The sequence below is a fragment of the Neovison vison genome, chromosome 3 (assembly GCF_020171115.1).
Source record: "Neovison vison isolate M4711 chromosome 3, ASM_NN_V1, whole genome shotgun sequence".
Taxonomy (NCBI): domain Eukaryota; kingdom Metazoa; phylum Chordata; class Mammalia; order Carnivora; family Mustelidae; genus Neogale; species Neogale vison.
The window spans coordinates 224,808,701-224,835,358 of record NC_058093.1 but is presented as its reverse complement, the minus strand read 5'-3'; the positions used below and the strand labels follow the sequence as shown (position 1 = coordinate 224,835,358).

The 26,658-nt window shown below is 49.7% G+C and overlaps 1 protein-coding gene across 4 annotated transcripts in view; it reads right to left on the bottom strand.

Moving 5' to 3' along the window:
- Positions 1 to 10,459, bottom strand: part of CMKLR1 (chemerin chemokine-like receptor 1) — a 47,315-nt gene extending 36,856 nt beyond the window's left edge. Inside the window, exons 1-3 of one of the 4 annotated variants that reach the window (XM_044244112.1) lie at positions 10,229 to 10,459; positions 9,912 to 9,952; positions 8,692 to 8,859 (exon numbers count right to left, since the gene is read on the bottom strand). The gene's annotated coding sequence lies outside the window, so the exon portion shown is untranslated. Of the gene's footprint in view, positions 1 to 8,691; positions 8,860 to 9,911; positions 9,966 to 10,228 lie in introns of all 4 variants that reach the window. The other 3 variants (XM_044244110.1, XM_044244111.1, XM_044244115.1) reach the window with 3 other exon arrangements.
- Positions 10,460 to 26,658: the final 16,199 nt, after the last annotated feature.

Genomic DNA, 26,658 nt, shown 5'->3' with positions numbered 1-26,658 from the left:
AAAGAAAGGTCCATTGAGGCCAGGCAGGCCCGGCATCCCCCAAGAGAAGAAAGGCTGGCGATTCAAGGTCCCCACCCACTCCTGCCATGTTTTTGGGCTAAGGCAGGAAATGGAGGGGAAAGTGTGGAGCCAAACATTACCCTGGCATGGTCCACACTTGGCATTTCTCAGCCCCTCCTGGCTCGGGACTTCTGGTCCCTACTCCCCCATCACCATTCTGAGCCACTGGAGACCGGCCCCCTCACGCAGAGGCCACAGTGCTTTTCAGTCCCACCTCTGGGCCACACATGATCTCATGTAAGCCACATAACACCCTGGTGATCCCCAGTTTACAGTGGGGTAAACTGAGGCACAGAGCAGTTAAGTGATTTTTCTGCGTTTCACAGCCAGCAAGCAGAAACTGGTTTCAAAACAGGTCTGTGAGCTGGCCGAGTTTCTCCTTCTACGCACCAGATGGATGTCCCATTCTGACTCAAGGGACGTCCTTTTTCTTCGTGACCCAAATCCCCGACAGCTGAAGGGGCCCCCTGTGAGACAAGTCAGCGAGAAAAGAGACTGCAGATTGCCTTCACTCCCCCAAAGACTCTCTCAACGTCAGTCAGCTCTACCTCCCCTGCCTCTGGGAGGCCGGTGGGCCCTTCGGCTCCCAGCCCGGCTCAGTCTGGCTCCAATGGAGCATTGGCAAAGTCTCCCCGCAGTAAACAATCCCAGGCTGACCACGGGTGCCAGCCTAAATCAACTTTCTTTAGCCCCAAGCTCCGCGTTTCCATCCGTCAGCAAGTCCCAGGCACAGGAGGAGAGCGGACCCATCATTCTGTCACAAAAGCCACCAATGCAAAGAAATGTTCTCTTTTCCAAGCTGGTTTCTGGACCAGACAACCCAAGCGATAGAGTCACAAACCAACATGCCCTCTGCCAAGTTGGAAGCTCAAACTCAATTAGCTTGGGGTTGTCTGGAATCTTCAATTGTTCAAACGTTTGAGCATAAGCACAGAGTTTGGAGAGAGTGAGCCTCGGGACAACAGGATGCTGTTCTGGTGAATACTGGCAGCCTTGGACCACCCAGAAAATTGGGTGGGATCTTCAAGACCCTGCAGAGTGTCCAGACTCCCCCCGGCCACTCCCTGCTTCTGCCCACCACACCAGACACCCCAGGCTCATGAAGTTTCCAAATCTCTCTTCATGCTGCTTTCCCCACCTGAAATATCTTTTATTTCTGGCCAGCTTCTGCTCCAGCCAACTAGAGGTCTCATCGAAAGCCAGCTCATCCTTGGAGCCTGCTCAAATCTGTACTTTTTTCTCAAGGTGCTATTTCCAGACTTCTCCAGCAAAGGCACCCCCAGCAAAGCTCTTTGCCCCTATAGTACTGGGCGCATTGAGTGTATTTAACGATATGCTTTCAGGAGGCCTGGATGGCTCAGCTGATTGAGCACTCAACTCTCCGTATTGGCTCAGGTTGTGGGATTGAGCCCCAAGTTGGGATCCGTGCTCAGCATGGAGTCTGCCTGTCCCTCTTCCTCTGCACCTCCCCCCATTCATTTGCTCTCTTGCAAATAGATAAATAAAATCTGTAAAAACGAAATAAAACAAAACAAAAACAAAAAAACTAAAAAACCACCAACAATGTGCTTTTAATCAAATGACCAGGGTTCAACTACTGTTGTGAATGGATGATGGATTGAAATATCATGGGTGATCATGACCCAGGAGCAATTGGCGCTGTGCACCCCGCCATGAAAGCCAACCTTCCAGCTGGAGGGACCCCACTCTGTTTACATACCTGTCTTCCCAAGTGACAGGGAGCCCCCTGAGGGCAGGGCTGGTCTCTCCCTGGATGCCATATTCCTGGCACACAGTAGGTGCTCAATAAATGCTGGTGGGGGGAACAGAAGCGCTATCCTTGTTCTCTCACTACCTTCAAGGGCCCCTTTAGACAAGTCCTTCTCCCTTTCTCGAGCTTGTTTCTCCATCTGAGCAGTGAAAGGGGGGACTAACTCACACTCAGGCCTCTGGTCTGAATGTTTGTGTCCCCTCTGCCCCTTCCCCACACCCCAAATCGTATGTTGATGTCCTAACCCTCAGTGTGACAGTATTCAGAGGTGGGGTCTTTGGGAGGCGATGAGGTCATGAGGGTAGAGCCCTAATGAGTGGGATCAGTGCTCTTATAAAATAGACCCCAGAAAGCTCCCTCATCCCCTCCACTGTGTGAAGACACAGTGAGAGGTCAGCCATCTGTAGCCCAGAAGAACCTGACCACGTCAGCACCCTGACCCTTGAACTTCCAGTCTCCAGGACTATGAACCATCAGTGTCTGACATTTACAAGGCCCCGGTCTCTGGTATTTTGTGAGAGCAGCCCCAACAGACTAAGGCACTCGGGAATGACACATGATCATCTCAGATGACCATCGTCATCCACCGAATTTTAAGGTCAAATCTGGATGATAGCTCATTATCACCGATGGGCCCTAACATCACCCCCTTCCCATAGATGCACTTTGCTCCTCCATCAAGAGGTGAACCCTACTGCTTTTCCCTTTGAGTCTGGGCTGGGCTGGTGATGTGCTGTGACCAACGAAATGTGGCAGAAGTGATACTTACCAACCCCAAGCCTAGATCTCAGGAGGCCTGGCAGCTTTGGCTTTCACTCTCCCAGAGTCCTGAGCCCCCGGGGAGAGAAGTCCAGGCAGTGGTGCCATGTGGGGAGAGGCAGCACGCGTCCCCGCAGGACATGAGGCCATCTTAAGGAGCCCTGCCCCAGTCAAGCTCCCGGCTGATCACAGCCCATGAGTGACCCGACAGAGACCCCAAGGAATGAACATGGGCCATCCCTGCAGAACTCAGTCCAGCTACAGAACGGTGAATAAAGAAGTCATCTGAAGCCATTTCACATTTAGGAGTGATCTGAATCACAGAGATAAATAACTGAAACAGATCCATGTCTGCCGTGGCTCATGAGTGAGGAGCTCCATCCCTGGACTAGACAATGTCAAGGTTGATGTCAATTCGATTCCTTGTCAATTAGAGATTTCTCTTGGGCCTACCAGATAGGAAGGCTCCTGACTGAGGGGAGATTAATCCATCAGAGAGAAAGCAGGATCCCGCTAGGACTCAACGAATCCAGTGGGCCCTCTTGGGTTGTTCCAGCAGACAACACAGAGAGTGTGGCACAATTAGGAGCAGAGCCAGAAATAGAAAGAGAAACTCAAAAAGACACAGACTTGGAGGAAACTGAGCCCCATGGGTAGAACTGCAGGACAGGGAGCTGTAGGGTCTTACAGCGGAAGGGGTAAGATGGCCCCTCCCTGGAGCCATGTCAGAGCCTGAGAAACTTCTAGTTGAACACAAGCCTGGCTGGGCATCTGGTACCGCCCCCCCCCCCAAACTTAAGCATGAGTTGGCATACACATTCCCAACAATGAACCCTCTTTCTTTGAGGGTACCTGCAGCCCAGGAGCCAGGCTAGATCTTCCACCCCAGCACAGGGCAGAAACAGAACGGTTCTCCATCTAGAAATCACCAGGGCCAGACATAGAGGCCCAACCACCAGGAGGATCACTAGTTCACATTGAGTCCTTTACCAGGTTCCAGACACCACGCTCCACACGAGACGTGGACACCTTCACTTCTTCCTAACCACTACCCTGACTTACAGCTTGCCATCCCATTTCACAGATGAGAAACTTACTGGCTCAGAGTCACAGGATTTGTAAGTAGTGGAGCTGGAATTTGAATCCAGGCTGAATCTTGCCAGAGCCCGGGGCCTCGGTCAGGCTTGAAGGTCACCCACACACCCCAGTACAGCCTCGTGGGTGGTTCACACCCACATCTGTTCTGACTGGTCAGTGCCTCACTGAGCCAGCTGTCACTGCAGCAGCAGCCACCAAATTGAACTCTCAATTTCCCACTTCAGGAAACAGACCCAGAACAGTGTTCGAGATGTCCCCCACTGTGGGCAGAATAATGCCTCCCTCCGCCAAAGATGCCGTGTCCTCACCCCCGGAACCTGAGAATATGTTACCTGATGTGTTAAAAGGGGACTTTGCAGCTGGGATTGAATCAAGGGTCTTGAGAATTGAGAGATTATCCCATATTATCCAGGTGGCTCAATGTCCTCACACAGGTCCTTGTCAATGAAAGAGGGGGCCAGGAGAGTCAGAGCAACCCCACGTAAGCAGGACTCAACCCACTGTCGCTGCCTTTGGAGATGAAGAAACAGACTATGGATCTAGCAGCCTTTTGAGGCTGGAAAAGGTGGGGATGGGGTAGATTGTCCCCCGGAGCCTCTGAAAGGAACCCAGTCCTGCCAACACCTTGCTTCCAGCCCAGTGCTACCTGTTCAGGCCTTCTGACCTCCAGAACCTTAAGCTGAGACATGGGCATGGTTTTGAGCCACTTCACCTATGGTGTTTGTTACAACAGCGGTGACTGAACTCCTACACTGGCTCCCTGAGCTCTTCCTCTCATACTCAGGAATTCACAGATGCCGACAACCATTCCAACAAATCCAGGTAACAAGGGATGGGTGCGTGTTGTACGTCCCCCTGTCTTTTATTGCCACCATGATCATTTCCTGAGCACTGCAGATGGGCTCTCCACAACGCTGAGACAGCAAGCACCTGAGGCTTCCCGAGCTCACCCAGGTGGCTGGCGCCAAACCCAGCTCTCCTGTCCTTCTGGGCCCAGGCTCCCAGAGGAAAACCTGAAGACGCTAGCCATGGTCTCTTGCCCCAGTTGCCTTACCCAACCATCTCCTTACATAAGAGCTGTCCCCAGGACTGGGACAGAGGATCCGAGTCATGAACCTCAAGAAAGCAGAACCGATTCTGACATGTTGCCTGCGTAGTCACTGACTCCCCCTGCTGAGTCAGCTGCTGGTACTTCCAAGCTTGCAGAGTGGCTATTGACGGGGCGGGGGTGGTGGTGGTGGTGGTTGCGGAACAAGGCCTGAGCCTCCCCCACCACCCCCAGCCCAGGGCTTCTCAAAGGGGCAAAGCATGAAGCCAGGAGATGCACCCAAATGACCTTTTCCCACCTGGGGACCCAAGACCACGAGGTGCCAGACTCCCATAGGGACCCAGGTGTGCAAAGGCAAATTTCCATGCCTGCTTTCCTAGTAAACAATAGAAAGGTCTTCATTAAGCTGACCGTGCGCCATGCTGTGCTTTACGTATATTAACTCATGTGATCCCCCATGATGCCATAAAGGAGGTGTTTGAAGTACACCCATCTTACAGAGGAGGACACAGAGGTGACAGGATGTTAGGGAGCAGAGATGGGGTCTAAACTCTAGAGCAAGTGGCTGTGGATTCTGTGACCACTTGTTCTTCCCTTCTTGGACTGCACCGGATAGAATGACCGCCTCTCCCTTCCACTCAGCCAGGCAAGAAATTCTACTTTCTGGATCCTCTTGTGCCCATCACTGCAAAACTACAGAAATTCCAAAAGAGAAGTAAGTTAAAGGGTTTCCTAATTTTGCTTAAAACCAACCTGTCCTGATGACCATCCATAGGCGGCACAAAGTGACTATCAACCCAAAGGGCGCCTTCCCTGCATCCCAGTCCCGGCCAAGGCAACAAAGATGTGTTCTGGACTGAGAACTAGGAGCCCAGGTCCTACTCCCACCAAGTGACCTCGGGAATGTCACTGAACCAATCAGGGCCTCACCTTCCTCCTGTCTAAAGTGGGGGCAACCATAACCAGCCCGCAGCCCCTCCAAAGTTCCACTGAAGCAGGAAGAGTCCTGTCTTTTTCCTCGTTCTGCCTTGAGGGGTGTCAGACACATAGTAGGTACTAATAAATGTTTGTTGGGTGAATAAAGAAAAGTCAGTTGTTACTGATTTGCCTCCCTCTCGCCCCCAAAGGGCCTTCAGACCAGAGATTGGGCCCGATTCATTTAAGGTTCTCACATTGGTCCAGCTTCTACTTCTCCATAGGCTTATTCACGCAAGAAATTTTTCCCACCACCCACTATGTGCATGGCCCACTTGAGGCCTCAGTCCCATCCAGACACCCTCAGTCTGTGTCCTCCCGCACTATCCCCTTCCCTTTTTTCTGGTCAGTGACTGTGACACTTAGATACACTGAGATCTCCCAGGCCAGGACAGCCACTCAGCTGCCTTATGACCGGCCAGCACAGCCCATGCTCACGATATGGAGAATTCCTTACACTTCTACTTCCTCATGCCCAGCCCTGGGGGATGCAGCCCAAGGAGACGCCCTACCCTAACCACACACATGCACATGGGAGCACGCACACACATGCACACATACGGGCTTACACATACACATCCAACATGCGATGCCACCTCAGGACAGGACTAGGATTATCTGAGTTCAAATTCCAGCTCTTTTGCTTATGAGGTATGTGACCTTAGGCAAGTCCCTTTACCTCTCTGATCCTCAATCTCTTCATCTCTAAAATGGGGATGATAATCATGGAGCCTTTCCAGGTCAGTCTATAGGGTGATACTGGATATGAAAGCCTAGGGCTCAGGAAGTGTGCTGTGCTCAATAGAATTGTTATGTGTATTCCAGGAGGGAAAGAGAATAGTAGTTGCCTAAGTTCCAGGGAAACCCACGTTGACGGGTCTGGACCATGGGCATTTACTCAGTATATCTGATGATGGGGATTATCTTTAGGATAGGAAAGTGTTTGTGGGTCCAACATCACCTTGTTAGCACCATGTTAGTGAGAATCTAGACTGAACATCAGAGTATGGGAGACACCCAAAGATACCACATTTGTGGCAGAGACAGCTAGCTGTCCACAAAAATCCATCCTCCCCTTCCACAGCATACAGCAGGCACTGGGATAGAACCACCCTGCCAAGAACTCCATTTCCCAGCCTCCTTTGCGACTACACTGGTCATATGACTAGTTCTCCCATGTGGCAGAGGGTAGTGAAGGAGCAAATATGCCACACACCTCCATGCTTTCTTTCATCAGGGGTGATGTCCAAGGGGACAGTAGGGACAAGCATGCAAGAGGACCTTCCCCCACGCAGAAACACCTGTCTTCTCATAAACATCTGTTTTGTCTGAGCTGTTATACCTGTTTGGGACTATTTGTTACCGCATCTACTACCTGACTAATACAACCTTCAACCTCCTTGTTCGCACATGAGATGATTATGGCCATGGAGTGAAAATACCTTGCCTAAGATCATGAAGCAAATTCTGCAAAACTCCAGAATTTTGGTCTCTGATCAGTCTGGAATAGATATGCCATTTTCAACCTGCCCCACCAAGCTCCAAGAGTGAGGTTCCACGAACACAGCCTGGAGTCCTCCACCTCTGTTTCAACTAGAATAACATGGCTTGTATCTGCATTCCAACTGCCGTCCTCCCTATGTCTTCACTGCAGGAAAGATTTCTGTTTCTTAAAATAATTTCAAAGCCCACACACTGGGTGCCGGCTAGCACGCTCCGACTGTCTATGGTGCTACAAGATAAAGTTTCACTTCTGCACCAGGCCTCCTGGCCCCAACTGCTGACACAGGACAGACACACAGGCTCACAGAAGTGCGTAGATATTTGCTTAGAAAGGGAAAAAAATTCAACCTCAGCATGCAATAAACAACCCAGAAACCTGGACAAAAGGCACACAGAAAAGATGTGCACGTCCTCTAGCTCAGTAGCCCTCAAGTTTTGGGGTACATCCGAATCATCTGGGAAACTGGTGCCACGTGCAGACTCCCACGCCTCGCCTTGGAGACTCTGATTGCCCAAACTGAAGCTTTAGGAGATATCCACGATTATTCGGCATGAATGATATGATTCATGATCGTTCCGATGCCGGCATTCCACGACCACGCTTTGAGAAGCCCCAAGTCTACTTTGTCGCCTGGAAAATGGCAGTCATTATGGGCAGTAATAACCATGCTCGTGCAGGGTACCTCAGAGTGAGTGGAACAGGCTTTGAGGGATTTCTTTTGTAACCTGATGGGTATCTGAGCATTAATACTCCACTGGTAAAGAAATTAATAATAATTTCTATTTGGCTCAGATGGGTGTTGAAAGTATGGACAGCAGGTGTGGTGTAGAAATGATCAAAGACTCCTGGCTAACGTTGCTAGAGCTCCTTACGACGTGATGACCCCTCTGCTAACTGTTCCACGTGTGTGATCTCATGTAGTCTTTATGATAACCCCGTCCTACAGATGAGGAGACTAGAGCATACAGATAACTTGTTCCATGTCACTCAGCTGGCAGGGGGCTGATGGGGTTCAAACTTACCCAAACAAACTCATGCTTCAGCCACAATGTGCTAGTGCCTTTCGTGGAGTTCTAACATCAGAACCCCTCCCCAGGGCTCAGTCTCCTCATCTGTAAAATGGGCATGTTAATAATATCTTTATCACACAGCCACAGTGAGGATTCAAGAAAGGCATGGCAGTAAAGTGGTTTGCCAACCAGGAGGAATTAATTAAGGAAATACCTGAGGGATGAGATGTTGTCTGACCCTCCAGTCCCATTTTACAGATGGCAAAACTGAGGCCTAATTACTTCACTTATTCAAGAACATTTACCGAGCACCCAGAGGATATAGAGAGGAGTGTAAGTATCTCAAGTCTGGCCTGAAGGAGCCGCAGGCCGGCAGGAGAGACAGACGAGACTAGGCACGGAGAGACGGACCTCCCAGAAAGGATCAAGCCAGAGAGAAGAGTGATTTGCCCAAAGTAAAGTTTACCTATTCCCTGAAGTTTTGGCAGAGTCCAGAGAAAGTCCTTGGTGCCAGGAGGGAACTCTTCCTGTGGGCTTCTCAGTGCCTGACACCCCACCGTCTGAGCATCCCTGGTTTAAGCTAAGCCTTCTTTCTTGGGAAGACGCCAAGCATCCCTCCTCCCACCATCGGAGACTGGAGAAAGGAGGAGAGATGGTGAGAACCACAGGTAAGATCGCTCTTTGAAAGGAAGTAGGGGCTGCCAAAAGGGAGGGCGGGGATCAGGCCTCTTACTAGAAAAAGAAGACAGACCCAAAACCTGACCCCCTCCTCGCTGGCCTATCGGAACCACAGGCTGGTCTGAGGGATCAGACTTGTAGCGAGCGGTGGTTACTGGATTATGATATGTTGTTCGTAACTTTGCTCAAGGCGAGCCTTTCCAGCGTGCTCGTTTCAACAGTAGCACAGCGCCCAAGTGCCAGCCGGAGCAGAGGGGAGGGCCGGTGTGCTCAACAGATAGCACGGCCAAAGGGTTCCCATCGTCCACATACAAAGAACTCTTAAAAATCAGCCAAAGATAAACACACTGACAGAAAAAAACATGGGAGCGGACTTGAACCATAGACTCGTAAAAGAAAAATGGACAAGCAACTTGCAGCGGGTGATCAGCATTAATAACGAAATGTAGAGGGAAGCGGCTGGAAGCTTCACAAACCTTAAAAAACAGGCACACCTTTGGCTCAGGGATTTGGCCTTTGGAAAAGTACCCAGAGGCCAGACATGCAAAGATGATGTACACGAGAGAGCACCGCTTGTAATCATGGAAAAAAGAAACAAACAAACAAATAAATAAATAAATAAGAAGGAAGCAACCAGGATGAGAAGCGGTTACATAAATCCCAAGACAGCCTTTCCATGCAGCCGTTAAAATGCAACCTGGAGGAATACAGATGGGAGTGCACAGTCCCCTGTGCAACACAAGGGAGGTTGCCAAATCAGATGTTGGACATGTGTGTGCGAGCCGACACCTACATCCTTAGCTGTGTCTGCGCCATCTAGTAGGCTCTCAAGATGAATTAGTGAGTGAGCAAGTGTGGGAGCTATGGAGAAAGCCCCCTGAAGGGCCACCTCTGGGTGAGGCCCTCCTTCGAAGTCTGTACGGAGGCAGTGGTCTGTGCCGGTAACACCGGCTTTGTTCCAATCTCAACCTCCCCTCACTGCTCCCCGCCCCACCATCCCCCACTTACCGTCTTGCCGCTCTGAGCCACTGCCTTTCCCTCTCTGGGCCCTGGTTCACCCACCTGTAAAATGAGGACACCTGTGAGAGGGAAACACCTGCCTTGTAGCCGTGAACATTCATGAAGGAAAACACAGAGCTCGCCGCTTTTAAAAATAGGGTGACCCTGCTGTTTTTTACAATTAGCATGCATGACTTCGGAAATCTGAAAAAAACAGGTTTTCATTTTGACAAACATTAAATGCTAAGCAGAACCACAGGCCTCCTCTCTCTATGACTCTCCCCTTTGCTGGGCCCTCCAGACAGTGTCAAAGGCAAGCGTGCTACCTTGTGGTTGGTCTCCGCCTAGGTCTTCCCAAGGGCTCCCCTGGACTTCGGGCCACTGGAGGCCGTGTAGGGGACCTGTGTGGTCCAGCTTCTTTCTCTCGGCCACAGGATGCCCCCCACCCAGCCCAAAACAGCCTCAGCCTTCAGGAGGCTCTCCAGGAGACCTTGTGCTGTCCCGAGCTCCTCACTAGCCTGAATGGGACAGAGCTCTGCCAGAGAAACAGCTGGAGGGAGGAGAGAGCAAGAGAGAGTGAGAGAGAGGGAGGGAGGGAGGGGCAGGAAACTGGGCTGGCCGAGGGCGGGGGCGGCCAGCTGTGTGGAGTGGGGGCCTCCAGAGGAGGCTGGCGGCCATGCCAGCGGGGACCGGGATTGTGGGTGGTGTTTGGGTGGCCGGTGGCAAGGCCCACTGGGAATGACCCACCCCTCTGGCAGGCGGAGCCCAGCTAGGAGCAGTGCCCACCATCTGAGTGCAAACCAGGAGCACATGCGAGCCCCAGGAAGCTGTGGGAAGGGCAGCCGCTCCCTATAAGGGTCTCGGGAGCTGCCGGATATCCCACCAGCCTGCGCCAGCTCTCTCCACCGGAATGCCCTTCCTGGCCCCCTAGTTGTACTCCCCTTTCCTTATGTTAATTTTTTTTTTTTTCAAATTAAAACAGCAATGGGTTTGTTTTTTTTGTTTTTTGGGGGTTTTTTTAGTGTCAAATGAACAAAGATGAAGATGTTTCATAATGTCTGGTTTTAGTAAATGTCACTGGGAAGCAAAAAATCTGCATAGTTGCAATACACCTTGATAGACCATTTCTGGAGAGCTGTCTGACAAAACACATCAAAACCTTTAACTACGTTCAGGCCCTGTGTTGTTTAAATATAAATCTTGCTTTCATTCCAAGCCCTGCTCCCCAGAGAGAAATATCATTAACACTTCAGTATGAACACACACACACACACATATATGCTACATCTAGGTGGAAAATGGCTCAGTCATGCTCCGCGTTCCAAACTGTAAACTCCTTCATTCAGTGATAGAGATGTGTGTGTGTGTGTGTGTGTACACAACTTACACTGTTAATTATTTCATTGAATTGATGCACTGGTTTGTTTATTTATTTATTTATTTAACTCACACATACCCCCCCATGCAGTTTACTACTTATATAGGTTTCTTGAATTGACACTTTCTGGGTGACTGGTTAGGTTCTTTTCAACTCTTTGACTATAATAAATGCCCCACTTCACACTTGTCCGATTATTTTCTTATCCAAAATTCCTATGAACATACGTTTTATTATTCAGAGGGGCCGACTCACTCGTTTCAAGTTTCAACTTAGGGACCACCTCCCCAGAAGCCTTCCCCCGCCACTGGGGGGCCTGCTCTAGGCTCCCCTGGTGTACCCCTACAACCCAGCAGCAGGGGCATCCCTTCCCCTTCCAGTCTCTGTCTCCTTTACCCTGGAAACTCAGCTGGGGAAGGAGCCGTATTCCGTCTGGCCCCGGCGCCGCGAAGCACGGTGCTGGCTCACGGTCCGAGTGATTGCATCATCAGCAGAATAAACACAAAAGTGCACACCCAGACAGGGTGCTGGCCGGCCACTTGCTCCTTCATTCTCAGGAGGTGTTATTTCTGCCCTTGTGGTACCAGCGAGGAAATGGGGACCCAGAAAGGTTAAGTCACTTGCCGTGGGCCACACAGCCCATAGGCGGGAGAGCTGGGATTCCACCCAGGCTGTCTGGGTCCAGAGCCCAGCCCTTGGCCTCCAGACTGATAAACTAACAGGGGCCCACTGTGTGCATGGCCCCGCCCTGGGGCTGGGGTGGGGGCGGTTCCATAGGTCACATGACCCTCCCACCATTCTGGAGGACCTGCCGTTCACCTGTTCTACAGTTGAGGGTGTTGGGGCTGTGGGGAGTTGTTCTTTGGCCAAGGGCACCCAGATGGGGCTGGCAGACAGAGGCCCGGCTGAACCCAGGTCTGGCTCATTCCAAAGCTAAGACTGCCAAAACTAACTTGTGTAGAAAGGAAAAGAGAAGGGGAGGAGGTTGGGGAGGGAAGAAGGTGAAAGAGAGGGAGGAGAGAGGGAGGGAGGGGGAGAGACGGAGTAGGAAAGAGAGAGAAGGGTGGGGGAAGAAGGGAGAAGGGAAAATGGAGAAAGGATGGAAGAGAGGGTCTCTTGCTCTTTTTTTTTTAAGATTTTATTTGACAGAGATCACAAGTAGACAGACAGGCAGAGAGAGAGAAGGGGAAGCAGGCTCCCTGCTGAGCAGAGAGCTGGATGGGGGACTCCATCCCAGGACCCTGGGATCATGACCTGAGCTGGAGGCAGAGGCTTTAACCCACTGAGCCACCCAGGCGCCCCTATGCTGTTTTCTTTAGACCTAAGGGTCTGGGTGGTTGTGGAAACTTGTCCTTCACCATCTTACTAGCCTTAGAACCTCTCCTTCCTCTCCCCACCATCCCCAACTGTTAGTTCAGTGAAACTGACACTTAGAAATGATCATCTCTTTCATTTCCTAGATACTAACTGGAAGCACAGAGAGGTTAAGGCATTGTTCAAGGTCACACAGCTCCCTAGAGTCAGAAGTCAGACTCAGCCTAACTCTAAACCCCTCTCCTCCCTGTGCTGCCAGGCTTGCCCAGGGAACCAAGAGCATCTCATCCACGCCCTTACTGTACAGCTGGGAACACTAGACCCAAAGAAGGTAGGGACGTCCCAGATCACAGCCCCAGAGCATCCTGGTCTGAAGGTGAGGCTATTTCCACAATGCGACAGTGGCCTGAGCACTGGGTACAGCACCATCTAAAGGTCTGTCATTAATAGAGACCAATGGTTTTCAAAGCGTGGGTTCTGGACCCACTGCTGCCTTGCTGGGGAGCTTGCTAGAAATTCAAGCTCTCGAGCCAGTTCCATCCACAGACCTTGGGAACCAGGACCTCTGCAGGCGGGACCCAGGGAGCTGTGTGTTCAAAAGTCACCAGGGAATTCTCACACTCAAGTTTGACAACCACTGATACAGACATTCCCACAAGGAATAAATCCTGGATCCTGGAACAAGTTACCTTGTGAGTCCACGGTCAAGAGCTGGGGGCTCTGACATTAGACAGAGCAGATGAGACCGAATCCCTGTTTCCACCACTGTGAGCTGTGTGACTGAGGCAAGTCCTCCCACCTCTCTGAGCCCCTTTCCTTAATCTGCTGGGGACTGAGGGGGACTGGAGTAGGGAGAGGAAAGAGAGGAAGGAGGAGTGAGGGAGGAGGGGGAGGGAGGAGGAAGTACAGGAGGGGAAGAGATAGAGATGGGGAAGGGGAAGAAATAAAGGGGGAGGGGAAGAGCAGGGAGAGAGGAGGAGGGGAGAAGGGGAGGGGAGGAGGAAGTGGAGGAGATAGAAAAGGCGAGGAGGTGGGAGGGGAGAAGGGGAAGAGGAGGGAGAGGAGACAGGGAGGTCACCTCTGAGGAAGATCAGGCACACTCAGGATATCCTGGAAGGGGAGCCTCCCCAGGGAATTCAGCCTCTGGATGGATTTATGGAAATTTCCTCTTCCTCCTTCAGGGGCTGTTGGATCCTGTTAATGCAGGTCTCTTGGAGCCCCACCCCAACCCCACCCCCAGTCTCCAAAGCCAACCCAAGGCTGTAATGAGGTTTGGGTTTATTGGCTGGGCAGTCTAAGAGAGTGAGGGGCCTGGATGCCCAAAGTAAGGGTCAGCATACACAGCCACAGGGAGGAACAGCAAGGGTCCTGCTGCCCCTGCCAGTCAGAAGCCATAAGTCTTCGGTCACCATACTGAATGTGGCTGAGAAGTCTGGCTTTTTCTTCCTTGGAATAAAGAGGGTTGTGGATGGTTGTGGGGGAGTTGTTTGTTGTTGTTGTTTTCAAATAGGATTCTGAAACCCGAGGCCGACCATTGGGGTACTGAGACCCACAAGATAGGTGGTGGCAAAGAAGACTCTGTTTATTCCCTCAGAAATGCTGTGTAGTTCCAAGATGGCGGATCGAGCTTTCTCTTATACCCAAATCTAGTTGGTTGGCTCAGGAATCCTAGAGCTCTGTGTTAAAGGAAATCTGAGACCACATCCAGGTGGGGCTGGAAAGAACACTGTGACCCATGAGCAATGCCTACCTTGGACCTAAAGAAGGGGCTTTGCCTCTTTCATCCCTACTCAGTTCTCCAACAAAAGTCCATCCATTGGCCTAGGGGACTGGGGGGCCAGTGCCAGCTCTGCTTCATCCTGTCCCATGGATTGACCAATCCTAGCGTAGATAAACTTAAACCTTAACTCCCACACCCCTTGGTATCTCTTTCTGGTTGATTTTTAGTGCTCACTGATGCCCAACACTCTAGTTAAAGCAAATGGTTTCCTTGTTCTCCCTGGTTATCAGTTGCGAAACTAGGTTTACCAGAGAGGCTCTCAAACCACAGGAAGCTGGGGTAGATACTTTCTGTGACATGAAGGGTTCCCTATAAACCCACACTGTGCTTACTTCAGACTTTGCTTAAGATGTGGACAGACCACACTGGAATGGGAGCTCTGTCTCAGCTGCTGACTGGCTGTGTGGCCTTGGGCAAGTCATTTTTCATCTCTGGTTCGTTCCGTACTTGTGGGATTAAGTTGTGGATGTGACGAAACTGTGCCTTTTGCGATGGGGGAGATTATCCTGGATTACCCAGGGGAGCCCAGGGTAACTCAAGGGTCCTCAGAAGCGGAAGGCAAGGAATCAAAGCGGGGAGAAGGCAGTAGGATGAGGAAGGAAGCAGACAGCTCAGTGATGTGGCCACGAGCCTAGGAAGACAAGCAGCCTCCACCCCTGGAAAACACAAGGGGCGGCTTCTCCCTGAAGCCTCCAGCAGGAACCGGCCCTAAGACCACATCCTGGTGTTATCCCCTTCAGACTCATTTTGGACTTCCCAGCTCCAGAACTGAGGGAGTGTAAATACGTACTGTTTTGAGCCCCAATGTTTGTGGTAATTTGTAGAGGAGCAGGAGCACATTAACAGACAAGGGCTGTTCTAGAGACCAGAACACTGACTTTGGTGGCAGACACTTCTGGGTTCGAGTCTCCGCTTCACCTGCTAGCTGTGTGACCTTGCACAATTCTCTTAACCTCTCTGAGTCTCAGAGAGAGACTTTCTTTCTCCTCTGCACAAAAGAGTAATGAAAGACCTACCTCAGACCGTTGTTGGAAAGATGAAAGGAGTTGATACATACAACGGGCCTGGAACAGTCTGGCGCACAGCACTCAATGAATGTCAGATCACTTTGCTGTTCTACTGGGCATTAAAAGGCTGGCATTGCCCAATGCAGGCCCTCTAACCATCCCTGGGGCACTACCAGAGCCACCAACCCGACATTCCATTTTGTTCAAGGCCACACCACTGCTCAACAACATTCCATGACTCCCTAGTACCTAACTTCATCTCCCAGGAAAGAAAAAAATGAAAGGGATGGCAAAGCTGAAAGAGGACTGGAGGACCCAAATCTTCCCACGTTGATTGAAATGTCATTTTCTCTGCACTCCCAAGCGAGGTCAGTGTCCCTGTCATTCATTCTCGTGATATCCTGTCCCACACTATAGCACCGACCTCATTTGTAATGCCGCGATCATTCGTATTGTGAATATACCATCCGTCCCCGTATCCACTTCTCGGACCAGCTGGGCCACGTTCCCAAAGACTTCTTCCCGACGGCCAAGTTCTGGCTCTTCACCACAGGGAGGCCGGCAGGGTTACCAAGATGGGAGAGCGGAACGCTGTGCCAAGCGTCATCAGACATTGGTAACTCCCGCAGCCAAAAATGTTATTGGGAACATGATGTCTGTCTGTGTGGTATGTGTTCAGGTAATGGTAGGTCGTGTTGATGGGGCTCAGGGAGGGAGGAGGAAGGAGGATTCCTTGGGCTCCTGGACACCATCTGAGGCAGAGGGAAAGAGTACAGAAGTGAGAAGCTGACTTTTGGGAACTGAGAAGGAGGAGGAGGTAGGAGGGTGCTGAAAGCTCAGCCGATTTTGGCTTGGCAAGAATCCAGCCCCTGAGCTTCAGTCCAGGCTGGGAAGGGTTAACAGCACTGAGAGGGAGTGTTGAGGGGTGTGTGTGACCAGAAGTGAGGAAGCCCTAACAGGGGAGGGGGCTTCCTGGGGGAAGTGGGGTGGGGGGTGGGATGAGGCCCATTTCTCCCCTATGAGCAGGAATCTGCCCACTCAGCCCAGCTCCTCCCAGTGGGACAGAGAGATCTGCAGGGGTGAAGGTAGACCACCCTGGATGCCTGAGAGGAGTGGGGGCACCAACAGGGTTGTTCCAGCCCATTGCTTCAGGATGGGGATGGGAGGAGCTGGGACATGTTTGAGGCCCCTTCTCAAACCTCAGCTGGCCATTCCCCAGGTCTGGGAAACCTTCCATGTTCCAGGCAGTAGAACAAAGGCTCAGAGAGGGTTAGCAGCTGCTCAAAGCCACACAGCAAGTCCTAAACAGCCAGTTCTCTCAGTTCCCAGAGAACTCCTCCATTCCTGCTATTCACACACACACACACACACACACATAGTGGCCTCGCCCTGCCCATCCCGCCAGCTGCATGGTTCACCCCTTCCCTTCCTTCTACTCTGACCCTATCCATCATATGGTTTCAAATCTCTGCACCTGTGCTAGAGCTGTCCTCTCTGCCAGAAATACCCTGTCTGGCCACCCTGCCTCCAGCCACAGTGACCTGGTCATCTTTCAGATGCGATGTCCTCTCCTCCAGTCAGCCTTCCAGGCGCACCCCGCCTCTCCCCTCCTACTGGGAAGGTTGACCTGCCAGGAGGGTCTGTATCTGGCCAACACATTCATCCTTTCTCAAATCACACTGCCTCTTCCTTTTATCAGGTATACCTCTGTCTCCACCCCTGGACTGCTGTCGTACCAGCTACCAGCACTGGGCCTGACCCACACTGGACACTTTTGATGAATTGAGCCAGGCTTCACACCTGCACCTCCCTTCCCAGGACCAGCTGTTACTGTGGACTCCTGGAAACAGATCAGAAGCACCAAAACCATTGCATTTTAGGGCAGTCCAGCCTAATGGTCAAGAACACAGGCTTCTTTTTCTTTTGGGGCGCCTGGGTGCTCAGTTGGTTAGGCATCTGCCTTTGGCTCAGGTCATGATCTCAGGGTCCTGGGATCGAGCCCTGAATTGGGCTCTCTGCTCAGCGGGAAGCCTGCTTCCCCCTCTCTCTGTCTGCCTGCTTGTGATCTCTCTCTGTCGAATAAACAACTAAAATCTTTAAAAAAAGAAGAAGAACAACAACAACAATACAGACTTCTGCATCTGCCTCCAGCTCAGATCATGGTCCTGGGTTCCTGGGATAGAGCCCTGTGTTGGGCTCCCTGCTAGGCAGGGAGTCTACTTCTCCCTCTCCCTCTGCCCATTTTTCATGGCTCGTGCATGCTCTCTCTCTCTCTCTCTTAAATAAATAAATAAAATCTTAAAAAAAAAAAAGAACACAGACTTTCGAGGTCAGAAAAACCTGGGTTTGAATGCCAGCCGTGCCATTTTCTTGCTATGTGACCTGGAGTAAGATACTTGCCCTCTCTGGGCCTTTCTTACCCTTTCTGCAAAATGAAGATGCTGATTTCAACCTTGCAGAGCTGCTTTGCAGGATTCTCTGAGATGATGCATGTGTGTATATGACACAAGGCTCAGAGTCAGCGCTTAATACCTAGTGTTGCCACAGCTCGGTGGGTCATTTCTGAAAGCCATCGCCCCCCACCCTGTCTCCTGGCTCTGGCCCTGCTTCAGTCACCAAAGTCCCTGTTCTAGCTGTGTTGTTAACATGGAGTAAGTTAAGCCACACTAACCAGGTGCCCAGATGGGCATCCAACTGCCACCCCCTGGGCTGTGTGACCTCGAGAAAGCGACTTCCCCTCTCTGAGTCCCTGTTTCTTCCTCTGTAACATGAGGATAGTAATAGTACCTGCCTGGCAGGGTATTGTCGGGATTAGCATGCGTGCTGGTAAAGCTTGGAAAGCAGCAGCTGGCGAGTGCCGAGTGCTGGCTTGCAAGGCGGCTGTACGAAGACACAATTCGCCATCTGGGCCACTTCTTCCACCGCCCTCTTTCTCCTCCCACTGCCCACCTCCTGCTCCTGCTCCACCTGCCAGTTTACAACCAGGGACTTGGCTTCTTTAGTCTCCGCTGTTAGAAAAATGATAGGCCTCCAAGATCAATGGACTAGTCTTTAGATTCCAAGGCCACAGGTCTCTAGCTTCCTTCTTAGAAGACGCCTTTCTCCAGAAGGATCTGTAGAGATCCCCAAAATATGAAGGCATATGAAAAAGCGCCTGCTTAGCTAGAGAGGACGGCGGGGGTGGGGGGCACAGATCCACACCCCTTAAGCCCCTGCTGCCCTTCCAGGCTTTGCAAGCTTCCCATCAATCCACTGACGACTCCTGGCCCACCATCACCACCACCTGCAATGGGAGGGGGAACTTTTTCTTTTTTCATTTTGTTACCATTTTAAACTCAGAGAAAGGCAGCAACAATAGGACAAGGAACCCCTTGCACCTTCGCCCAAAGTCACTGATTTTTGCTATCTTGTTCCATTTCCTCTAACATCCTCATCCTCCGCGTCCCCCTTCCTTTCTGCTCGCCTCTTCCTAAACTGCTCCCATTTTGCATACAGGAAAACTGAGGCCCAGGACCGGAAATCCACAAGCTTGTCAAAGGTGTCTGGAGATATGCGGAACCTGAAATCGCAAGCAAACCGACCCCAGAACCCCGAAAGGCAGCTAAAAACTCAACATTAATAAATGTCTGGTGAACGATCTACAGTACACTAGTGAGTCAGCTGCTAGTCCACAGCGCCTGTGTGTTTAGAAATAGAAAAGCCCAAATCACAAGAACATGCTGAATAATTTATTCTTCGGAAAAAAAAAAACAAAAACCCTGATTGTATGAATTCTTTTAAAACCTTTTCAGATATTTTTATAAGAAAGGCACATCTGTAATGGGATCTGTAGGGACATTTTGAGGTTTGCCACAATGTATGGGGTGGGGGTCCCCAAAACGTCAGAGATCCCAGAGCCTTCAAAGCCTTTACGACAAGCTGTCTTGGCCCCAAAGCTCCTCGAATCTCCCTCAGATCGGGCATAAGATGGAGATTTTTCCATGTATTTTTATAAGGAGGCTGTATGTACCTTTTTATGTGGGTCATAAAAAAAATGTAGAAAATTTCAAAAACACGGAGCAACACAAGAAATTCGTCATAGCAACAGAGCTGCCTCTCCTATTTTTGAAAAGTGAGCTGCTCCCTCCTCCCCTTAGTACAGAAAGTTTATTTTCCTGCCGGGGCCTCTGACTCAGGGGCAAGCCCAAAACTCAGTCAGCTGCTCCTGAGGAGAGAAAGGAGCCGCGGGGGTCATGGCCTCAGGCGAGGGTGGGTGACGCCCAAGGGTCCCAGGCTGCAGATCCCCCTCAACTGACATGTCCTCCAGGCACCCTGGTGCCCCGGGCGTTTCTGATCACCACACGGGCCACCCATTCTGTGCTCCTCCACACACTCCCATTCCATGGGCCTCTTCAGAACAGCCCCACCTTACAGGAGCCCAGCTGGGGTGCTCAGACCAGCTCTGTAACTATCTAACCAGCCGGTAAACCCCAGCTAAACTAGACTCTCTCCTAGGACCACGCCATGACCCAGGGGCTAAAGGGGTAAACAACCAACAAATGGGGGGCCAGAAGTCTGACCCAGGCCTGCTTTCTAATTGGGGATGTCCTATCAGATGATAAAAGGGATATTACCTTTTTGAAGGTAATATCATGGTAGCCCATGGGGTTCAACATGGCAACTGGAGGTGGCTGTGGTGGGGCCGGGGGGAGCGGGAATTGAGAGCACAGTGTGGATTTGAATCCTGCCTCACCAGTTACCAGCTGTGTGACCTAAGGCCAGCACCTTAACCTCTCTGTGCCTCAGCTCCCTCTCATGGGTATTATTAGTAACTGTGAGTTATGGTGGGGATGACTGGTATTAACTCATATGAGGACTTCTCATAGTCCCTGGCCCAGAGCAGAATCTTTTTTTTTTTTTTTTTTTTTAAGATTTTTTTATTTATTTATTTGAGAGAGAGAGACAGTGAGAGAGAGCATGAGCGAGGAGAAGGTCAGAGAGCGAAGCAGACTCCCCATGGAGCTGGGAGCCTGATGTGGGACTCGATCCCGGGACTCCAGGATCACGCCCTGAGCCGAAGGCAGTCGTCCAACCAACTGAGCCACCCAGGCGTCCCCAGAGCAGAATCTTAATAAAGGTTGACCATCATCTCCTAACCCCAGTCCTTCATAACACTTTTGGTGACCACCTTATACAACCAAAGGAATGAAATCAAAATCCAGGTTCCATCAATTACCAGCTGAGTGACCTTGGACAAGTTACAAAACGTCATTAATGCTGATTTCTCATCTGTAAAATGGGGATATAATACACACATATATAATATAATATAATAATACAAACACATAGCTCAGCTCCCGGCTCATGGTCAGTGTTCCTAAACTCTGGCTGTTATTATGAGGGGTCAGGAAACTATAGCCCATGAGCCAAATCTGGCCCACTGCTTGTTTTTGTAAATAAAGTTTTATTGGAACACAGCCACGCCCATTCATTTACGTACTGGCTATAACTGCTTTCTTGCTACAACGGCTGGGCTGAGGAGTTTTTTTTTTTTTTTTTAAAGATTTTATTTATTTATTTGACAAAGAGAGATCACAAGTAGGCAGCAAGGCAGGCAGAGAGAGAGAGGAGGAAGCAGGCTCCCTGCTGAGCAGAGAGCCCAACGCGGGACTCGATCCCAGGACCCTGAGATCATGACCTGAGCCGAAGGCAGCGGCTTAACCCACTGAGCCACCCAGGCGCCCTGGGCTGAGGAGTTTTGATGAGCCACTGTATGGCTCACAAAGTCAAAAATATTGACTATCTGGAAGTTTAAGAAAAAGTTTCCTGATTTTTATCATCTTGACCTTTCATGGCAATAACTGCAGTACAGAGACATTTCATCTCTCTCAGGAGACCATACAAATTAAGATTTGCTTTCCAGGAAGCCCTAGCAACCCACAGTTGAGCTCCAATGGTCCCAAAGCTTCCTTATATGATTGGCGATCCTAGTGTATGGAGAGGGGGGCTGTAGCTTTCCTTGGTTTCCCCGAGGCGCCCATAGACCCATGAGAAGTCCACAAGCGCAGGAACGTAAACACTAGAAGAGCTGGCCTGCATCCAAGTCCGTGCCCTCCTCCGTTTTCCTGGGCTTGCCAGTTCTCGGACAGTCCCGCTTCAGGACCCCAGACGCTGAGGTTTCATTGATGAGCTTTCTCTTTGTGCTACTTAGGCACCCACGCTGAGCAGCTGGCTGCCTCCCGGTGCAGGACACTTCACATTCCTTTCGTGTGATGTGTGTGGTGTTGGGGCAAGAGAAAGGCCATGGAGGGAGGCGGGGTGGGGCAAGAATTGGGAATTCAGCAAAGGAAACCTGTGAATTATTCACCACAGAAAGATGTCTTCCTGTCTGGTCCTCTCCCTACTTCGGCAGGAGAATCTGGCCTGCCTCCTTGGCCTGATGGGATTCTGGTTGTGGGGTATACAACCCAGCACAGAAAGGTATTTGTAGATCTCCCAGATCCTAAGGATCCCCGTGGCCATGCTCCTGGGCTTCCTCTCATGGTTTCCACTATTATAGGAGTATTGGTTCCCAAAACCCAAATTGGGCCTTGATGTCACCTAGAAGACCAGGCTGGACTCAGCCAACTGCAGTCCCTATCTTTACTGGGGGTCACCAAGACTGGTGACATCCGGGCACCCAGATGCCACGCCCCCTGCTTTGTCTCTTCAGCTCATTGGCTCTTGTTTCTTCCCAGCACGCTGCCAGGGACAGCCAGAGGACGCATGCCCTGCTGAGATCCAGCAGGCGTCCCCAGGCTAGGCCAGATCAGGTGAAGACAGGACTTCCTCCCTAGACTGCAGGCTCTGTGAGGGCTAGGACCAGGCCTATCGGACTTTCTGCTGAAGCTGCGAATCTTCAAAAAGCCCACACACAGGAAGTGATGCGCAAACGTCTGAGTCTACAAACGCTGCGGTGGGAAGAAGGAAATCCTGTTGAGTCGAGCTTCAAGGTGTTACGTAATTGTAACAACACGAACGTAAGAATGACATCTTTCTTTCATTTATTAGAATATAACAATGCTTCTGAGCCCCCTGCCCTCAGGAAATCCACTGACGGTCTGTGGGTCTGTGAGGAGGCTGTAAACACGTAACATTATCCGTGTGAGTGCACAAGGTTTTCTAGGGAGGGTGTCCGACGTTTTCATCAGATTTTCAAAAGACTTCCAGAACCTCAAATGGTTTATAAACATAAGACCCCAAATCTGATCCCTAGCTGCGTCCCTAATGCCTATTGCAATGGTGGGTGCATGATGGGTTCTGGAGAAAGGCTTGCTGGATGAATCGATTACGGAACGACTGTTTGAAACCACAAACTGCCAAGCTGCCTGATGATCAGATTTCTTGGATGGCTGAAACACCCTCATTTGGGATTTGGGGATAATTCAAATGGATTCTTTTTTTGTCAGCAGGAAGGGAGTGGTATGTGGATGGTACAAACAAGAATGAGCAGCCACCGATCCTGGAGGGTGTCCACGCCGGTAGCAGAGGCCTTTCCTGCTGTGGGCACTGAAGCAGCCTCCCCAAGGAACCACATGGAGGAGAGGTTTTCTTCTTCCAGACAGCTGTTGTCTGTAACCCAGAAGGACCGAAACTGCCTTTCCTGGAAGATATTCTGGGATTCCTTCTACCTGGACTTCCCCTTCATGGACCTTAAAATTCTCTCCCCAGACAAGCACAGTGGAGCCCAGATCCAGCTAGAAAACCCATGCATCCAACAATTCAGTGACATTCAGCGACTTCAGTAAAGGTGTTTTCCTTTGTAAATAATAGCACCAGAGGACACAGTGAACAGGCACTTAAATGCAGTATAGGGGAGGGCATGTGGGGGCAGGAGAGTTTTGGAAAGCAAACAGCCCAAGAGTCGTAAAAGCATTCACACCTTGTGCAGAGTAATTACACTTCTGGAAGTCTGTCTTAAGGAGACCATAAGAATTGTGCACAAAGATTTATTTCTACAGATATATAGCTTCACATGATGGATAATAGCAAAAAAGCTGAAACAATTCGAGGGTTCAACAACAGGTATTAGGTAAGAAAATCATGGCACGCTCAGATGAAATATTAAATCATATCATAAAATCATTTCTGGAAGACAGTCTTGAAACTTCATAAACATTTAAAAACTTTTGTGCTTCAAAGGGTATCATCAAGAAAGTGAAAAGACAACCCACAGAATGGGAGAAAAGATTTACAAGTCACATATCTGATGAGAGGATTGTGTCTAGAATATAAAAAGAACTTTTGTAACTCAGTATTAAAAAAAAAAAGCAATTCAATAACTGATTTAAAAGTGGACAAATGATTAAAAAAAAAAAGTGGGCAGATGAGGGGTGCCTGGGTGGGTTAGCTGGTTAAGCGTCTGACTCTCAGTTTTGGCTCAGGTCATGATCTCAGGGTCCCAGGATCGAGCTCCATGTTGGGCTTTGCACTCAACAGGGAGTTAGCTTGAGGATTCTCTTCTCCCACTCCCTCTGCCCTTCCCCCTCCTTGTACTCTCTCTCTCTCTCAAATAAATAAATAAATCTTTAAAAAATAAAGATAAAAAAATTTTAAAAGCAGGCAAATGACCTAAACAGACATTTCTCCAAAGAAGATATACACATGGCCAATAAGCATGTGAAAAGATGCTCAACATTATTAGTCATTAGGGAAATGCAAATCAAAACCACAGTGAGATCCACACTTCACACCCACTAGGAGGGCTACAATAGCAAGAGTCGGAGAGGATGTGGAGCAATGGGAACCCTCAGACATGGCTGGTGGGAACGTACAATGACGCAGCCACGATGGAAAAATAGCCTGGCGGTTCCTCGAAAGAAGCAAGCAGAGTTACCATATGACCCAACACTCCGCTCTGAGAACACACCCGAGAGACGTGAAAATCTATGTCCATAAGCCAATGTTCACGGCACTATTACCCATAATGGCCGGGGAGGAGAATAAACAAAATTTTGTACAGTCACGTAACAGACTGTTCGGCTATACAAAAGAAAAGAAGAGGGACGCCTGGGTGGCTCAGTTGGTTAAGCAGCTGCCTTTGGCTCAGGTCATGATCCCAGCATCCTGGGATCGAGTCCCACATCGGGCTCCTTGCTCGGCAGGGAGCCTGCTTCTCCCTCTGCCTCTGCCTGCCTCTCTGTCTGCCAGTGCTCGCTCTCTTTCCCTCTCTCTCTGACAAATAAATAAATAAAATCTAAAAAAAAAAAAAAAAAAAAGAAAAGAAGGGCGCCTGGGTGGCTCAGTCAGTTAAGTGTCTACCTTTGGCTCAGGTCATGATCTCGGGGTCCTGGGATGGAGTTCTGCATCGGGCTCCTTGCTCAGCAGGGAGTCTGCTTCTCCCTCTTCCTCTGCTGCTCACCCTGCTTGTGCTCTTTCTCTCTCTCAAATAAATAAATAAATAAATAAAATCTTGAAAGAGAAGAGGTGCTCACACGCAGTACAACGAGGATGAGCCTTGAAAACGTGATGCTAGGTGAGAGAAGCCAGACACAAAAGACCACATGTTGTATAATTCCATTTATGTGGAAGATCCAGAAGCAGCAAATCTACAGAGACAGAAAGCAGATTCGTGGTTGGGGCTGGAGGGAAATGAAGAGCGGCTGGCTGCTAATGCGTACAGGATTTATTTTTGAGGCGAAGGAAATGCTCTAAAATTGGTTGTGGTGATAGTCGCACACTTTTGAGAACATATTAAAAGCCAGGGAAATGCACAACTTTAAATGGGTGAGTTGAATGGTGTAAATTATAGGTCAGTAAAGCTATTTTATACATATTATTATAAAATAAATGTTATGTGTTAAGCATATCATATATAAGCACATTATATAATATAAATATATGTATATATTAAGTATAGATATATGTAACATGTTCCATACACTGTGTATACATACTGTCATATGTGTTATATATAACATATATACATACAAAATAAATGATGCCCAGTGAATATCATATTTTTAAAATCTCTTAGATTTTTACAAATACTTCTCACCAAATGACAAAGTATGACTGCGTAATTCTGAGGGTCTAGCGTGGAGCCTAAGCCACGAGCCACATTTTACTTGGAGCTTCAAGCTTTAGTTACACAAGTCAGGCACATTCTGCCTTCCATTTCAAAATACGGCCATGTTAATTTTAATATAAAAAGATTTATTTTCTCCAAACCCATGAATTAAGTTGATGCTCTAGGAAAAAAAGAAAAAAATATTTACTAACTTGGGGAAATGGCTGTAACCTAATAGTAAGTGGACATAATATAGTGGTAAGCAGGTACAAAGCTCTTTTTGCAGGATATGAGTCTACCAGGGGGTGGGGGAAAGGAGAGGAAATTACATATACAGCAGAGAAAAAGAACAAAGGGATATATGCCAAGAGATTATCAGTGGTTATCTTTAGGTTGTGGGATTGTGATTTTTTTTTTAAATTCTTGGTACTTTTTTTCCTTTTCCATATTTTTAAAGAATGTTGCATAATATTGAAAAGTAAACATTTTTTGGTCCAGCAGAGGAGGCCCAGGAGGGAAAATATCAGGCAATGTTTTTCTGGAGATGACTTAGCGCAGCCCTCCCTGTGGTGTGAGCACACTCACGCCCCTGGGATCGCAGCTGGGCCCTAAATGGAAGGACACGTTTGCACGCAGAGGCTCCCAGCATCCCCTGCTTTCTGCGGGTGTTGGCGGAGAAGGTAGATTTATTCCCAGAGGAGTGATGAGGCCAGAGGCTTTGCAAAATAGCAGGAAGAAAGCCAAGCAGCTCATCACTATGTGACAATAGCGGATAAGGACTGGATATGACGTGGGGGACAGAGCTCTGGACTGGGTGGGCATCAAGAGACATGGGTTCAAACCTCTGTTTTGCTCCCAGCCAGCAGGATGATGACCTTAGTCAAATCACCTTCTTTCTCAGGCCTTTGCCTCCCCCTCTGAAATGAGGGCACTCGGTCCTTCTATTTTGATGGTTTATGATTCTGTAATCTCACATGTGCTGCCTTTGTTTCCACCATTCATGTAACAGACAGTCTGCAGCTCTTCCCACTGACTGCCCATCACAGTCCCAGCCCCCAGGATCTCAAGAGCCACTCTGCCCCCAAAAGTAATGTCTGAATTGACACATGACACTTTTCAATCCCCCTAATCAGAGAAGACTTTCTGAACAAGACAGCATGAGCAAACAGCATTCCCCACCCTCTGCACCCTTGAACCTGGTCAAGTGTGAGGATATTTATTGACCATTGACCAGGGACCAACCACTCACG